General features: G+C 41.7%; 1 protein-coding gene across 10 annotated transcripts in view; it reads right to left on the reverse strand.

The window, feature by feature from the left end:
* The window catches only part of SRGAP2 (SLIT-ROBO Rho GTPase activating protein 2), a 252236-nt gene that overhangs the window by 191412 nt on the left and 42431 nt on the right, over positions 1 to 18393 (reverse strand). The window contains exon 1 of one of the 10 annotated variants that reach the window (XM_054480845.2): positions 11078 to 11231. The exons of the other annotated variants lie outside the window; for them this stretch is intronic. The gene's annotated coding sequence lies outside the window, so the exon portion shown is untranslated. Of the gene's footprint in view, positions 1 to 11077; positions 11232 to 18393 lie in introns of those variants that run through there. 10 annotated transcript variants of the gene reach the window in all.

The following is an 18393-nucleotide window of genomic DNA, read 5'->3' on the forward strand; positions in this document are numbered from 1 at the left end:
AACTCCCAAGTAACACTTTTCTCATTTCTTCCTATCAAGGCAGAATAGGTGCTGCCCACCCTCGTACCAAGAGATTTCTTACAGTCACACAAAGTAAATCATCATTGCCAACTGGCACTGAACCTAATGTTCCTCAATGATCAGACCTGAGCTCTATCCCTATGTTTCTTCCAGAAAAGTTATAACCATTCTCAAAGTTTTCACTGGAGAGCATTTAAGATTTAAGGAAATATGTCATCATTCTATTTCCTTCCAAAATTATATTATGCAAGATATAAGCATTATGCATCAATTTACATTCCACTTCTCCCCAGTGTGAGAGTCTGGTTAATACAATTAAACTGGACCAGTACCTACTAAGTAACTAGATCTCTGGAAAGTCTGAATGCTGAAGATGGATGCCCTCGGGGAGGGGCTTAACACAGCACATAAACAAAGCTCAGATTTCATCTTCCACTAAACCCAGCGGGACACTAATGAGTTTCTAAAGATGCAGAGCAAACTAATATCATTCTCAGCTGTCATTTATTTTGGAGTACACTAGTTATTTAATTTTGTCACATGCTACCAAGTAATACAACACATTGCTTTCTTGCCTTCAGTGTTATCCCCTTTCCAAGGCATAAGAAACTACTCTAGAAGTATCCAGAGTCTTAAGACATATAGGGAAATATTAAAAGTCATTAATAAGAGTCCTGGGGGATTCCCATTTCCTTCTCATAGCCTCTTTGTTCTTTGGAGATTTTTCTATCACATGATCTTGTTTATTTTCTTTTATAGCACTTATCTGAATATTTAATTAATTTTGTTTATTTATTATGTCTCCCTCATAGATGTAATCTCCATTAGAGAAGAGACTTCTGTGTTGTTCACTGTTATATCCCCAACCTAACAGTGCCCAACACAAAGTTAAATACTCAATACATATGTATTAAATGACTATTAAGGCAGTAAGAATGGGCTGGGTTCTGCTGCATGAACAACTAACCCCCAAAATTGGGGGTTTAACCTCCCAAAAGCTTAACCTGTGGCTTAACCTCACAAAAGCTCATTTATTTTTTATGCTGTGTGTCCAACAAGGGTCAGGGAGGGGCAATCTGTCCATCATTGTAGTTCAAGAGCTCAGACTGACAGAGGTTCCACCTGCTCACAAACTTTCGCAATCACCAAGGCAAGAAAAGAGAGCACTGAACTGTCCCATACTGGCAACTGCTTCTGCCCAGAATTGCCATGTATGGCCACATTTTGCTGGCCAATGCAAGTCAAATGGTACCTCTAACTTGAAAGGGAAGGAAGGAAATAGATGTGAGTAAGCACTGGAAGCCTGTAAAAAATTAAATAGCAACTCTAGAATCTTGCTGTTTTAAGGGGTTCATTTGGTCCAACCCTGTTTCCAGGCAAGGCTGCAATAAGAAGGTAACAGGTAACAGCAGATGTACTAAACAAGCAGACAAACTAACAATGGACATTATGTACATCGTACCAAGAGGCTTTTCAAAATCAGTAATCAAGTGGCACTATCAGAAGAACCTTCACAGGAAAAAGTCTTAATTGCCCAATCAAAAGGAAATACTTGTATTCCTTATGTCATTTACCTTAGGAACAAGGTAAATGATTCAAGTACGCTCTGTATTCATGCTCTTTTACTAAAACCTTCTTGGGGACTAAACCAACTGTAGGAAAATATGCAACAATTTGACGTCATGTTTTCAGAAGACACACACACACAAAAAAACCCATGAAAAAACCCTGTTCACTGAAATCCCATTCATACATTTATTTTTTACCAAAGTAATACATGTGAACGAAAGCAATCAACTGGTGGCAGCATTTAAGCCCACTAAGACACAACCACCCATTACCGAAGAAGGCCTGCACATCATTCTGACTCATGTTTGGAACCTTCTCTAGAGCACATCTCTTGGTATTTCCTGCAGATATACAGCAAGCAAGATTTCATTCCTGCCAGACAAGCTTTTTTTTTTTTTTTAATCTCCACCAGTCAGTCTCTTACAGTGAGATAACCTCCAGTCACAACTCTCCCTCCAAATGAATTCCCAAGTTGCCATGGCAACTAACACCTTCCTCCAATACTGTCAATATGCTTCCCAACCCTAAAGGCAGCCCTCTTGATTTACTGCCAGAAGTACCAATCTCCTCATGTAAAAGAAAGTGCCTTCCTTTGCTCCAAAACTATCATGAGAGTCTTTAGAAGACTCTCTATTAATAATATTAATAGTATCAGCTACCACCTATTGAGGGCCAACTTTATTTCTATTATCTCATTTAATCATTTCAAAAAAAAAAAAACACTGCATGGTAGGTATCACTCTCTTTACTTTACAGATTTAAATAATTATAAATCGGAGGCTATATAACTTGACCAAGAGGCAGAACCAGGATTTGAACACAGAATCTTCTGGCCCAGATTATCTCTGAGGCTTCCTCCTTTGACACAAGATCTTTTCCAGCTCAGAGGAGTAACCTCATCTGTCTTGTTCTCTCAGTCTAACCTTGCTCCTTTTTCTAAAAGTGCTTTCTACACTTCAAGACAATTTAGTTTGCTTTAATATCAACACAACACTGCTCTAAATCCAATGGCACTTAAAGGTTTGTTAATGCTGATTAAACATTGAGAGAGAAAAGACTTCATTCTCCTGCTCTTCACCTCCAAGGGCTTTGGTGGGGAAGAATGAGATAATGGGTGCTAAGGGTTTTGTACTGAGAATGAAGGTACACAAGATCAATACCCAGCAGATATTGAGGTGTCCACAATGTGACCAAGTGCCAAGGAATGTCCATAAGGGTAGAACTGCAGCCAAGTCTCCTGGATTTGCTTCCTTGGACCCCTTCCTTGGGCCCCACGCCTACCCGTATGACCACATCCTCACTATTCTCCCCCAAACACAAATCGAGGGACATACAAAGCAAGCACTGTACTTACTTCTTAACCAATCCGTCCCCTCCCCCATCCCCAACACACAGGGAGACTTTATGTTAGCCTTGTAAATAAGAAACACCATTCCACAGTTATTTTTCCAGTCTGCCTTTTTTTTAACCGCTCACCTGGCAGAAACTGTTATTCTCCTGGCCAGCAGCTATTTGTAAAACTGGTCTGCCTCCTTATTTTTATACCAAATATACTAATTCTTTAGTAGAAACAGGAGTATTCCAAATAAGACAATTAGCAAGTCACCTATAATTTCCACCCACTCCACAGAGGCACACAAACAAGAGAATTAACCCAATTTGTTGTCTATAATAAACAGGACGTTCTACCCACCACAGAGCCCCAGAGGTTTGTACGAGATGACTAATTCCTAGTAGTAACAGCTACAATGGCCCAGTTCCCTATTTTATTACTGTGTGCTGAAATTTTAAAGGCGCTCCTCTCCCACCCCCATCTTCCCTTGCATACTTCTGCACATCAATCCATTAAGAATCCAAAGTGTAATTTATCTTATTCACTATTATCCTGTTAAATTGCTCTACAGCTGCCATGGCAGTAATTGCAGTGATCAGTGATTCAGACTTCTTAAGCAAAGGGCCTTAAGTAGGTTTCATTATTAAAATTTCCAAAGTTTTTATTATTGAAATAAACCTGAGATAGAACAGTATGCCTCCATGGGGCAGTCATACTAATGATTCTTAAGTTATGAAGAGACGTCAGATTCATCATCAATGTTGCACTCGTGAATACGAGTAATTGGGAATTTATCAACCAACAAAACCAACTGGCATTCTAAGAATGAAGAATAATAATCTCATTTTAAGTAGCATATGCAGTGCTGTGCGACCCTTTAAAAAGCTGCCTTTGTTCACTGAAGTATTGCTTGTAATAGCAAATACTGGAAACAACTCAAGTGCACACTTGTAAGGAACTGATTCAATAAAGTAGGAGGCAGCCGTCCACACAATGGAATACTATGCAGCTCTGATATACGAATGAGAAAGCTTTCTCTGTACCAACAAGGAAAGATCCCCAAGACATACTGTTAAGGACAAAATAGTACAGAACAGGTTATATAATGAGTTACCTTCCATGTAAAAGAATGTGGAGGGGTAAGCACATATGTTCATATCTCCTTTTATTTACATAAAGAAACACTGCACAGATATATAAGGAACTATTAAGAGTGACACCCACAATAAGGAGCAGGGGTTCTACAGGGTGGACAGACAGGGGTGGAAATAATACTCGTCAACATACACCTTTCAAAAAAATTGTTTTTCATATTTTAAATTTACCTTTACTACCTATTTATTTGGTTCAAGGCTCCATTTCGTCCACTTTGGGACTAGGTAATCAGGCTTTAAACTACTTACCTCTGCCTGTCAGAAGTCACTAACCTCATGACAGGAATAATTTAGGTTAGAGGAGTAGCAAAACTATTACTCAACTGTTTCCTTAGAAAAGGAGAAACTCATAAAACATATGGGACCCTAAAATTTGAATATTATATGTAAGACTGGGTTAAAATGTGTTCAAAAAATGTCTTCTAAAAATGTACAAACAACAGAGGTGTGACAGTATGCTGAAAAAAATATGAGGGGGGTGGAAGAGCGGGACAGAGAGTGGTCCTCCTTCCCTACTCCCTTTACAATGTTGATTTCATCCTTGGGTTTTCATAATGAACTTCTGTAAAGGGGAGATTTGCATCCAGTTTTAAGACCACTTTCAGCACAACTGCTTTTTTATTAAGTATTTGTGTGGTTCCCCTTCCCCAGACAAAAAGGAAAGGGGAAGCTATGTTCAGGACTTGTAATGGGTTTATCTAGCTTTGTGGGTTAAAAGAACCCACAATATTTAATAAATGTAATAATATTTAACAATATTTAATAAATTTATTAATATTTAACAATGTTTAATAAAATTTAGCCACTTGCCTAACCCTTGTGTCAGAGAATTCTTGCTCTAACAAAACACCAAGAACAACTAGACACTTCTACCTACCCATAGCCTCAACTAGATAAATGCATACATGTTGGCTCACTCCTGTAATCCCAGCACTTTGGAAAGCCAAAGTAGAGGAACACTTGAGCCCAGGAGTTTGAGATCAGCCTGGGGAACATAGGGAGACCCTGTCTCTACAAAAAATAAAAAATTAGCTGGGCTTGGTGGCATGCACCTGTGGTCCCCGTTACTTGGGAGGCTGGGGTGGGAGGATCACTCGAGCCTGGAAGGTTGAGGCTGCAGTGAGCTATGATCATGCCATCACACTCCAGTCTGGGTGACAGGATGAGACCCTGTCTCTTAAAAAAAAAAAAAAAAAAGATAAATGCAAATATGAATCACCTACAGAATTAAAAGGCCACAAATGTTCCAACATTAGCAGGGAGTCTAGGAAGAAACCTCCACTGCTGCCCCAGTCAACCCAACTAAGAGAAAGAGGTTGGCAGCCAGAGGAACAGACAAGGCAAGGCTTCATCTTAGCCTATCAGCTTCTGCAGAAAAAATATTCCATGGTCATGGGATGATCTGACTGACTGATGCAAACTGTCCACACAGCTAGTTTACCTTTGCCTCCTCTCTGGATCCAAAATGTAACGGAAATGAATGCCTTATGAAATCTATCCCCGCCCTTCTCATCACACACCCTTCTTAGGAAAGCCCACACTAGCTGACGACTCCAGAATTCTGGTTACCATAAGTCTAGGCATCATGCTACTGAGCTCTGTCTTTCCAACTACCTTTTAGACATCTCTACCTGGATGTCCTGGGAGTCTCATGTCCAAAGATTAATTCCTTCTTCCTGGCAGTATATGCTCTTTGTATCCCCACTTCTCCTATCTCAGTTAATAGTCTGTTGATTGATCAATTTCATTCTACGTTCATGGAACACCAACCATGCACCAAGATCCCTGAACCAGAAGCCTGAAGGGCATCTACAGTCCTCCTTCTGTCCTACTCCTATTTCTATTCACCTTGTCAACAATAAGCTGCACTGATTTTTTACCTCCTAAATATTTCTCAAAACCTCACTTCCCCTTCATATTCACTGGCACTCCCTTATTCAGCATCTCATCATTCATTCAACAATATTTAATGAGTATAAAGCATAGCTAGGTGTTTTTAAACAGAACAAAAACGGTGTGATCTTTGCTTTCTGGTAGCTCAACATCTAGTTATTTCTTATCTGAACTATTCAGATATACTCTTGTCTCCTACCATTAATTCTCTCAACAGTAGCCAGAGTGTCTCCTCAAAACTTAAATTAGATCATTTAATTCAGGGATAGTAAACTTTTTCTATAAAGGCCAGATAGTAAATATTTTAGGCTTCTGGGCCATATGTTCTCTGTTGAAACTACTCAACTCTGCTCTTGTAACATTAAAAATAGCCATGGACAATATGCAAACCCATGGGTGTGACTGTGTTCCAATATGGCTTATTCATAAAAATAGGCAGCAGGACAGATTTGACCCATGGGCTGTAGTTTGCTGACCCCTGATTTAATTAATCACAGTGCTTCTTACTCCACTGGAATTAATCCAGATTCCTTCCCATGGCTTAGAATGTGCTCCATCCTCATCTGCCTCTGGGCTCCACCATGCTCCAGCCACTCTGACCATCTTTATGGTGCTTACACACCGTGCCAAGCCTGTTCACATCTTAGGTCCCTGCACTTGCCGTTCTACCCATCAGGACCACTCTTGCCTAGGTCTTCTCATAGCTGCCTCAGCTCAGATATCACCTCCTCAGAGAGGCCTTCACTGCCCACCCCCATTAGTACCCATCCCAATGCCCAAACACTCTAACTCCCATAGCTCTATTTATTTATTTTTTCAAGTTACTTATCACCATCTGAAAAAATATCATTTGTTGCATGTATATAGTCTGCTTTCCTACCACCACACTACTCCACCACTACTAGAATGTAAGCTCCATGAGGGCTTATTCACTCACCCCCTAGGTTCCCAGCACCTGGATCGGTGCCTGGCACTTAGCAGGGGCTCAATAAATATCTGTTATCTAAACTGTTATTGCCTCTAGTCTCCCTCCCTCCAACCCACTGGTATCTTCACTGCCACCAGTGATCTTTCAAAAATACAAATGGGACCAAATATAGGGGCTCACGCCTGTAATTGCAGCACCTTGGGAGGCTGAGGCACGAGGATCGCTTGAACCCAGGTAGGTGAGGCTGCAGCGAGCCATGATCATGCCACTGCACTCCATCCTGGGAAACAAGAGTGAGACCCCATCTCAAAAAAAAAAAAAAAAAAAAGCAGTGTGTAGTGTTGCACAATTGTAGTCCCTGCTACTTAACAGGCTGAGGCAAGAGGATCACTTCAGCCCAGGAGTCTGAGGTTACAGTGAGCTATGATCACACTGCTGCACTCAAGCCTGGGTGACAGAGCAAGACTCTGTCTCATTAAAAAAAAAAAAAAAAAAAGTAAAATGCAAATGAATCATGTCACTCCCCTGCTTAAAATATTTCCACGGTTCCCCACTGGCTTTAAGATACAAATGCAAATCATGTGGCAAGACCACTATAGCTCTTATCACACCTTCCCACACTCTCCCAGTAGTAGACTGTGAGCTCTAAGTGGTAAGGACCAACTCCTGTTTATCTTTTTATCTCAGGTACTCAGCATAGTACCAGGCACACTGTTGGTGTTCCATGAATGTAGAATGAAATTAATCAATCAACAGGAGTACAACAACTAGCACAATGCACGATTCTAATGTGGTAACTCAATAAGTACCCAATTTAAAGGCAAGGATGCAAGATTTTACACAACACTCTTCCTTTCTTTTCTTTGGAAGCAACTTGGGTGGGGGCTATGCTTATAACTCTGAATCTAACTTTGGATTTTGTCACCCAGATTTTACCTGGCAGGCAGACACTCACCACTTTCTAAAAGAATGGCAGGAGAAGGCAGGGAGATAAGTCATGCAAATCTATCATGGTGTTTCCTGTGATCAGCTCTGGTAAAAAGGTTAGGAAAGGAGACATAACACGAAGGCTAAAATGCAACTTAGAGATTCTCCATGGATTCCAAGTGTCTACATTCTCCCTGTCATCTATTAGGAAAGAAAACCCAATGCTGGTTCTTTTGCTGTATAAAATAACCTAAGAGGTTCAGGGAATTTCTTCAGAACTGCCTCACCAATAGGATGGGAATTGTTACTTCTAGAAGAATTTCCATTAGCCCTTTAAAATCCTTCAACATTCATTAAGGCCAAAGAGTTTTCACCTAATTTCGTCTGATGAGTATGTGAACAGAGTCTTTCTAGGGAATACAGACTCCCAAATTGTTCAGCTGGGAAGTAAGGAGGGAATTTATTACTCAAAATCAAAGGAAAATGAAAAAAGGGCAACCCGGAATTCATTACTCTCCTTCTTGGGTGGGGTAATGGGTTCCAGAGTCATTCTGTTACCTTTACTATGACCTCCTTACTTAGCATCTAAAAGCTTCTGGTGTTGGATGCAGCCAGTTAGGTTCTCTTCTAATGTAATAAAATCTGCTTCAGCAAAGCTTATACAGAGTCATCTCCAGACTACAGAAATAATAGACTATAAATTACTGGATCTCCCATTTGATACAATGAAGTGTAAGTTAGCACAGTCCTGAATGACCACTCTACATGCTACTCTGAGTGGCTCAAAGTGAACTTTGACACAAGGACTGGAGCGAGCACACAGCAGAGCTAGATCCGGGATTAATTCGCTTGAGCCCAGCTCCTCACTACTCACCTATGAGTCCAGTTCCAGAACCCAAGTAGAGGATGGGGGAGCAAAGCTCCTAGCTTTTTCCCTACTGTCTGCATCTCTTTCACATTTCTTATCTTCTTTTGAAGAAGTTAAACAGGCTCAACTAAAATAACTAAATGATTAAGCCCTATACAGACAATCTCCCGAGATTCACAAAACTGCATTCAAGACAATTACACAGACAATTTTGAGGATGACTTGATGTACCAGCGATTTACCACGTTTGGGGCCATTCAAAATTCCTGTCAAGGATCTGCCTATATCAACATGGGAATCAAGAACCAACCATTCAAATGGGCCCTGCTGCCAAGCCTCTTTATAATGCCATCTCTTCATATTGTTCCATTTAACAAAACTGCAGCCTATCATCTAACCTTAAATCCCTTTGCCAATGATACAGAGCCAGAGTATGCTACTCCCTAGAGCAGGAAATCAACATGATGACCTACTAAACACCATTCAGAAGATGCTGAGACTCATGAATTGCAATAGGAAAGAAAAGACAGAGAAGTAGTCAGCCAGGTACACGCTGTGTCAAAAGTGCACTACAACCCCCCACCCCACTCTGCTTAATCCTAGCTGGGCTGACACCAACCTGACAGGCCAATAAGATCTCGAACTGAAACAGGAACTCCTGAACTGGGTTCTTTAGAACCCTGGAAGCAGCAGAGTAAATCATTAAAGACCAGATAAGATCTTGATGAGGTGAGGGAGGGTTTCAGATAAATGGAATGCTGGTAGAACACAGGGCCCAAAGGAGAAAACTTAACCTGAGCCCAGGTGGAACCTTGCTTACTAGAGTATTAAGCATGAGTTGGGACAACTATTCTAACCAGAGAAATTGGCTCCAGTGAGGGCAGTTTGGCAATCCAAGGTATGGCATGTGTATGGCTGGCAAAATTCAGGGTGATTGAAGCAAAAGTTTCAGAACCATAAAGACTACGACGGGGGTAGAGCACAAAATTCTCAAGAGATGAATCTTTGTAAGAGTGAGGCAGAACTACATGGTGGTTTTCGATCTGTTGATGCCCAACAAGAGCTTCTACTGGCTATAAGCAGGGGTGCAGGCTGTAATCGCAGGAGAGGAGGTTCACAAAAGTAATTCAGTCCTAGAGCCCAAACTGTGTTCTCTACTAAAAGGAATCAAGACCCCCTAGAGAAATGGCTGACTCCACGTATGGTGCAGGATATAGATCCTGGAACATCTTTTTTTTTTTTGCCAGAAAGCAAGGAAGCCACCCAAGTCCAACAGGATCACGTCAAAAGGCCATGGGAGTCAACTTGAAGAGATACTTATTAACCGAAGATGAGACAATATGAGCACCTAAAACAATTAATAGTGACTACAATGGGCTGAAACACATCAAATGCAAACAATAATCTATGAGTTCATAACGATATTCAGAAAAAAAACCTATTGGTCACTACAGTGGAGGTTACTAGTCACTAACTCATTATTCTGAAAAATGACTTAAAATGGGAGATAGGGTGGAGAATTAGGTATTTATCCAGTTTTTCCTGTACAAACGTAAATGTTTAGGGAGATTGAAGTAGATGAAACAAGTCTGGCAAAATTGAGATAACTGTTTAATCCGGGTGTTGGGTACATGGAGGTTCATTATATTTCTTTCCTGTATATTTTATATTTGAACCCCCTCCCAAAAAAAAAAAAAAAAAAAAAAGCAAGACAGAATGTGAACTAAGCAGCTTAGGGTTTAGGCAAGGCTTCTGCCTACAAGAGAGACTAGGATATGAGGGGTAATGTTAGTCCTGATGGGCCAAACCAACTGGAGGGATATAGGGAGGTGCCAAGTTGCAGAGGTATCATGTTGCCCAGCACTTGATCTAGAATCCTAGATTCTAGGTCTGGTTAGTAGCAGATTTACTAGGTGGTAGATCTGAGGCTACCTATAGAACTTCCTTTGCAGTCATAATTAGCTCAGAAACTACAAAAGGGCTTGCTCTTGAAAATGGAGCCTTTGTCCATTTCATGCTGTTATAACAGAATGCCACAGACTGCATAATTAAAAAAAAAAAAAATACCATCCTGGTTAACACGGTGAAACCCCGTCTCTGCTAAAAATACAAAAAAAAAAAAATTAGCCGGGCGTGGTGGCGGGCGCCTGTAGTCCCAGCTACTCGGGAGGCTGAAGCTGGAGAATGGAGAATGGTGTGAACCCGGGAGGCGGAGCTTGCAGTGAGCCGAGATCGCGCCACTGCACTCCAGCCTGGGGGACGGAGCCAGACTCTGCCTCAAAAAAAAAAAAGGAAAGAGAAAGAAAGAAAGAGAGAGAGAGAGAGAAGGAAGGGAGGGAGGGAGGAAAGAAAAGAAGAAAAGAAAAGAGAAAAGAATTTCTTACAGTTCTGGAGGCCAGGAAGTCCAAGATCAAGGAACCTGCCTCTGGTGAAGGTCTTCTTCCTGCATCATCCCATGGCAGAAGGCAGAAGGGCAAGAGAGAGCGAAAGAGCAAGAGGGCAAGAGGGGCTGAACTCTTGTTCACAAAGGCTAGCAGAGAAGTATGCACAGGTTAAGGGAAAAAGTCACAATGAATCCTGTAGTGCAGACTACTTTATCAAAAGCAGCTAAAAAAAGATCTCATTAACTCCCCCAACTCATCTCCACCCACATCTAAAGAGCCACACACAGCACCACCAAAGGCAGCAGAATGAGAACAGCGTTCTCCTCTACAGACCAGCTGTGAGTATCCAGACAGACACCCGACCTCAACAGCTCCAGAGCAGCCCCAGAACAGCCCCTCCCTAACCACCACTCAAATAACCAGCTGGGAAAGTATTCAGAAAACCCGCATCCTGACACACCACTGCCAAACAACTTAAACAGCAAAGAACAACCCATCTAAACAGCAATGCCGGCTGCCAGGAAAAGTTGTGTAGGGACAATGAGTAGAGGAAAAGCAGATCCCTTGGGGTCCACCAAGAGACCCAGTCTCTCAGCTTCAGCACTTCCAAATGCACAATCCATACACCTCTGGGGCCTGTGGACCTCCACGAGGCATACTGTCTCCTTCCATCTCCTCAAAGATAAATGAGCAGGCAAGCTGGCCAGAAAACCACTCAGGGTATTACTCTTTAAAGAATCTTTATAGGGTCAAAGAGGAATGGGTCTACAGGCTATATGTATTCCCTAAAGATTCTCAGGATGATGTCAGAATCCCTTTCCAGATGTGTTTAACACTTTGTGGTCACTTGTATTCCTGCTACTGAGCGCCAGTGCTTTGCTAATTTGAACTGATTCCAGCTCACACTGACTCCAGCTTCCTGGATCTGATTACATTTAGCCAAGACTGTCATCCATACTGTACCCTTTCAAAGAGTCCTAAAAACAGCTCTTCACCTACTCTTTCAAGACAAGTAATAATATCTGCCAAAGAATGGGGGAAAAAGATGCAGAAAAAGAATACAATTAGCATACTACCAAGAAAGCAAAAAGTGAAGGGAGAGGAGAAACTAAAAAATTACATGTGGACTCACTTATTTCTAAAGCTGGGCTAATATCCTTTTGCTTGTGTCTAAGGCACCAATTTTAAACTGTTACTGGGGGGAAAAAAAAGAGAGAGAGAGAGAAAGAAAAAAGCAGGCCTAAATCTTAAAGTAAAACTTTTAGCATAGAAAATAAGAATTGGTGAGAATTCTATTCCCAGTTATCTACCCTATAGGCTGAAGAGCCGCCTCTGCCTCTAAGGATCAGGGCATTCTGTGTTTGATGGCAGAACCTAAGTCAGAATCCAGCACAATCCCTGACAAGTGAGAACCTCAGGGTGAGTTGTCCTGACCTTGAGATTGCTTCTCTAGCTCTTCAATAAAAAATATATATATATAAGGGCCGGGCACGGTGGCTCATGTCTGTAATCCCAGCACTTTGGAAGACCGAGGTGGGCAGATCACCTGAGGTCAGGAGTTCGAGAACAGCCTGGCCCACATGGCGAAACCCCATCTCTACTATAAATAAAAAAATTAGCCAGGCATGGTCGTTGGCGCCTGTAATCCCAGCTACTTAGGAGGCTGAGGCAGGAGAAACACTTGAACCCAGGAGGCGGAGGCTGCAATGAGCCAAGATCGCACCACTGCACCCCAGACTGGGTAACAGAGCAAGAGTGTCTCCAAAAAAAAAAAAAAAAAAGAACCAAGGGGGAGATCCCTCTTGCCACCTCAGTTGTTCAAACTCAGCTACTCAAGGTCCACCCTGTCCAGATCAAGGGCTCCCATGAGTGACAGTGAGGCAGATCTGATCACTTAGAGGGCTAAAGGTAATCTTACAAAACCTGAAGATGTACCAGGAGAATGCAGCTGCTGCTCAGAAACTCCACTAGCCCAACTTGAAAAGACATTATCTACAGGGTAATACCCAGTTCTCAATTCTAGGCCTCATAGTTTTGCTGAGTGTCTCAGAAAACTGCCCTAAACTTTTCTGGCCTTTCTTATTTTGCCCACCTAATGTAAGAAAACTAAGCTAAAATAAATGTTGTCACCAAACCAAAATGAAGCTCTCCAGGTGGTGTAGCTACTATACTCAGGAGACTTGAACTTCCCTTAACCCAAAAATGGCTATCTGGAAATCAGCATCCTCAGAGTACATTGCAGATGCAAACTAGAAATATGTCAGTGTAAACTATGAAAGTCCAGAGCCTTTGCTTCAGTAAAACTAGATGCAGCAAAACCACGGGCTTTATGCATGACTGGTATTGTAAGAGAGGCCACAGGGAGTAGAATTAAATATGACACCTTCTGGACATATGATCAAAGCTCCTTCTAAACTCAATTTGGGCCACCATATATCACAAACCAGACAGCAAGAAATTAAGTAAATGTAAGTCTCTTTTTATGCCATCCCAATTACATCTTGGTCAGTTCACAAACATGTTCCAGCAAATGCTGGAGGAGTTTTTCTCTCTTTAGGAGTCCTCTCTCACTTCACCCTGTTTAACAAAAGACCTCACACACTTAGAAAGAGGATGGAGGCAGGCCAGCTTCAGGACATGCTGCACAGGGAGGACTGACTGTCCCAAAGAGGGGGCTCTACACCCCTCTGACAACTCCACAATAGACCAGCTACACACAAATGCCTGAAATAAGGAAGTCCATCAAGAAAATGAACAGTTGGCGAGATCAAGGCTTCTGGCCCAAAGGGCCTGCAGCTGGTCTGGCCATTCATCAAAAAATCTGAATTTAAATGGAGACACATTCGACTGTGACATGTAATAAAAGAACTGGAGCAACAAAGGGTCTTGATTTTGGTTTCCTTTCCACCCTACACATCTCCTGCCAATGGAAGAGTGAGCGTGCCTGTGGTGCTCCTGACACATCTGGGGTTGTTCCCATTCACAGTGCTCACCCTTTGGGATTTTCCACACATTACAGGGTCATCGTCCATCTATGCTAACCTAGAATGTCCAGATAAAAGCTCCTGTTTAGAGACTGGAGAGAAAATTGTCAACTCTGAAAGCCCATGAACTGTCTCAGCCAGGGGGAAAACATGTAGGAAAGACTACAGAATCGGATGTCAGAAGCCTAATTTCGGATTGACCCCTACAGCTTTACGACTGTGAGTAATTCACTTACTTTCTCTAGGCTCTGTTATTCTCACATCAATAATGAGAAAAGTGGACCAAACAGTCCCCCAGATCCCTTCCAATCATAACATCCTCTGACTTTATGATTAAAGAGTGGTACTAATAAGGCTAAATCTGTGGCTTAACCCCAATAGGAGTCTTCTGGGATTATACTAAGAAAAACTATTCCACACAGACAGAGCCATTCTGACCATGTCCCTCCCTACACCAACCATCATACAGATATGTGCCACTGGTATGAGAAGTCCTTTTTACAGAGGACATTGACTGATTAAATAATAGGCTGATTTATTCATTCAACCAACAAATATTTACTAGCACCTTCTAGGTATTTAGGAATACAACAGAACAAAACAGACAAAATCCCTTCCCTTATGGAGCTTACATTTTAGTGAAGGAGGAGGGGGAGTCAGACATCAAATAGGAAATATGAAGTGGGATATATTTTATGCAGAGTAGCCTAGAGGGTCTTGATAAGGTGACTTTTTTTTTCTTTTTCTTTTTCTTTAATTATACTTTAAGTTCTGGGATATATGTGCAGAATGTGCAGGTTTGTTACATAGGTACACATGCACCATGGTGGTTTGCTGCCCCCATCAACACATAATCTACATTAGGTATTTCTCCTAATGCTATCCCTTCCCTTGCCTCCCACCCCCCAACAGGCCCCGGTGTGTGATGTTCCCCTCCCTGTGCCCGTATGTTCTCATTGTTCAACTCCCACTTATGAGTGAGAACATGTGGTGTTTGGTTTTCTGTTCCTGTGTTAGTTTGCTGAGAATAATGGTTTCCAGCTTCATCCATGTCCCTGCAAAGGACATGAACTCATTCTTTTTTATGGCTGCATAGTATTCCATGGTGTTTACGTGCCATATTTTCTTTATCCAGTCTATCATTGATGGGCATTTGGGTTGGTTCCAAGTCTTTGCTATTGTGAATAGTGCTGCAATAAACATACGTATGCATGTGTCTTTATAGTAGAATGATTTTTAAACCTTTGGGAAAGGCCTTTGATAAGGTGACTTTTGAGCAGCAATCCAAAGCAGTGAGAGAGCGAGCCATGCAGACACTATGGGAAGACTGTTCCAGGCAGAGGGAACAGCAGGGCCCTGAGACAGGACAGGGTCAAGCATGCCTGGCATGTTAAAGGAAACACCATGACCCCAGTGTTTATTAAGAGGAGAAAGAGCAGGAGAGTAGTAGGAAACACAGTGAGATAGGTAGTAGGAGCCAGATCATGTAAAAAATGGAAAGTCACTGGAGAATTTGAACAGAGGGGTAAACATGATCTGAATTCCATTGTAAAAGGATTGTTCTAGCTGTTATATTGAGAGTAGACAGACGGGGGCAAGAATGGAAACAAGGAAACCAGTTGGGAAACTACTGAGATAATCCAGGTGAGAGATGATGGCAGATGGACCCAGTGCAACAGCAGTGAGGAGTAAAGAGGGACAGAGTCTGGGATATATTCTGAAGTTGAATCAATAGAACACTGGAGGACAGGATGATCTTGGAAAATCTTGGGACTACTGCAGAACCTAATGAAGCTAAACGGCACTAAATTCCAACATCCACTGTGAAATCCTAAGATTAGGGATTTGTTCATCTCTGTCACCTAGTGTCCAACCCAGTACTTGGCACATAATGAGGATATAAAAAATCTTGAATGAATAAATGTGGAACTGAATATATTACAAAGCCAAAAGATCTGCAGTTTGATAGGTCATTGGGAGACCAAAAAGCATCTGGTACTCGACATATTTCACCAACAATGAATACCCCTCCCCTGAGTGAATCTATTTATTTTTATTAAAAGTTCCTCTTTATAACTTATTTCACAGTAGTAAGCAATGAAGCTGACAAACAACTTCACATAATACAGCTAAGAATCTGAACAACTTGGTTATTTCCCTGAGAGGCCAGATGTAGTTACCAAACCTTATACTACCTCAGCAACTCCCATCTAAAATACAGGGACAAATATTACACAAACAGTAAGCTTATGTTCTTATAGATAGTAAATCATGAGGGTAACTAAAAAGATATGCTTATAAATAATAATATTATAATAAGCAAGGAATAAAATAAGCCAAATCTATACTATTCCTATACGAGAAGCCAATGGGCTACCCTTGAATGTGCTTCACTTCCTCTGTGAAGCTGAGACCAAAAATGCCTAGATTTTTTTTTTCCCAATAGCACTGCTCTGAGAAAGGTAACAATTCCCAACTGCAGAAGCTCTTCTGTCAAGATGACCCTTGAGAGTCCCAAAGTTCTTAACCCACAGAGACTGACAATGTACAAAATACAGAAGCAGAAAACCGAGCATAGGAAAAAAGGTACATTATAAACTACATTCTGGCAGCAGTTTCCTCAGTTAAGTCGTTGATCATCTTGAAGGGCTAAATTAAAACCCAACATTAATCAGGCAGTAGGTGTAAAAAACATCTTATTTACCAAAATAGAAAAAGGAGGAAGAAAAATAAGACATGTAAAGTGTTTGAGATCAAATTACATTGTAAGGGAAGCTGCAATATTTGGGAGACCGAGACCTAGACAGATTCATCAGCTGAGTTGGAAATCATTTGATGTGACCTTGGACTAATTATTTAACTTCTGTGCCTCTGTCTCTCATCTGTGCCTGAGTCTCCCCTCAATGTGAAGGAGAACAAATGATTTCAGCCCCCTCCTATCTTAACAGGGATGTTATAAGGCTGAGATCACAGAGGACACTGTCTTTAGTAGGATAATTAAGGATCAGGCTGCTCTTAGAAATACCCCCACAGTATGGAGGCTCCCTCTCCCTGGCATCATTTGGCTTCAGAGTTGGGCAACCAAATATGCCCACATAACATGACAAACTCAGGGTTTGGGGCCAGCATCTTGACAGATACTGTCAGGAGCCCTAGATGTGAATCCATTCTCACATATATAATAACTATATTCAAGTGTTTAATAAACATTTAGTAATGCTTTTAAGTCACCAGTATCTTCACAGAAATGACCATACTGTTGCCCATCTATTAGAAGAGATGGTGTTCAAGGTATGAAGTAGTAGAAGGTTCGTGATCATGAACCCCTGGGCAAGTTAAGATCCTTAATTGCCACCTCTATAGGTGGAAGTATAGGCCTAACAATACTAAGGATTAAAAGTGAAATGCTGCTGGCGCAGCCCTGGGCTCACAGAAGAAGCAAAACAAGCACTAAAGCCCTCCTCCCTCCCACGGTTCTGCTCAATAAATAACAAGTGCTGTTAATTCTTTAATTGTGGATCCGAGGAAAATGAAACAGGGTTCACCCATAAACATCTTATCTGCCTTGATTCCCCTGTAACTCCTTGACTGGAGCAGAGTAAACAGGCTGAACTTTAATTAGGATCATAACATGAAAATGATCCCAGGTAAGCCAGGCTCATAAACTCCAGACAACTGGGAGGAGACTGGTTTCTAATGGACTGCTCCATACCTGGCCTAGTCAATGACAGAAGCAGACCCAGTCCTTTGTCCCAGTTTCCCAAAGAAATCCATTAGCCAGGCCCACATGGCTTCAGTTCGGATGTGGGGTCGGAGGCTTACTATTCCGGTGATTGTGGTCTAAGAATAGAACTCCCAAGCACAAGGCAAATGGATTCACAAGAATTGTGTTCATCTACTATCCACATTACCATCTAAGGACTATTTAAAGCACAAGGCCAGAAAGCCCCTCTCTGAATGGGAGGACCAACGAGGGGAAACAGGCAGGGCATGTTTTTAATATAGTTCTGCTACAACTTGCAAATATACTGCAACTTGTAGAGCCCCAGTCTGGATGCCAGGATCTTGAGATACACATCCATCCTCAACAGCTCAGATATCTCACTTGGCTCCCTGTCAACCATTGAGCAAGGAATGTCAAGTCCATTTGACAAACGGGCAAGTGGGAAGCATGGAGGGACAGATTTATACAGTGTTAAGTCCACTGCTAATAACAGAAACAGCTAAAGCTGATTGTGTGCTTCTACGTGCCAGATCCTTACTAGGCATGTCACCTTCACTCATTCTAACTTCACAACATCTCTGTAAGATAGCCAGTTATTTTGTGCACAT

This window comes from Pongo pygmaeus, chromosome 1 (assembly GCF_028885625.2).
Source record: "Pongo pygmaeus isolate AG05252 chromosome 1, NHGRI_mPonPyg2-v2.0_pri, whole genome shotgun sequence".
NCBI classification, from domain to species: domain Eukaryota; kingdom Metazoa; phylum Chordata; class Mammalia; order Primates; family Hominidae; genus Pongo; species Pongo pygmaeus.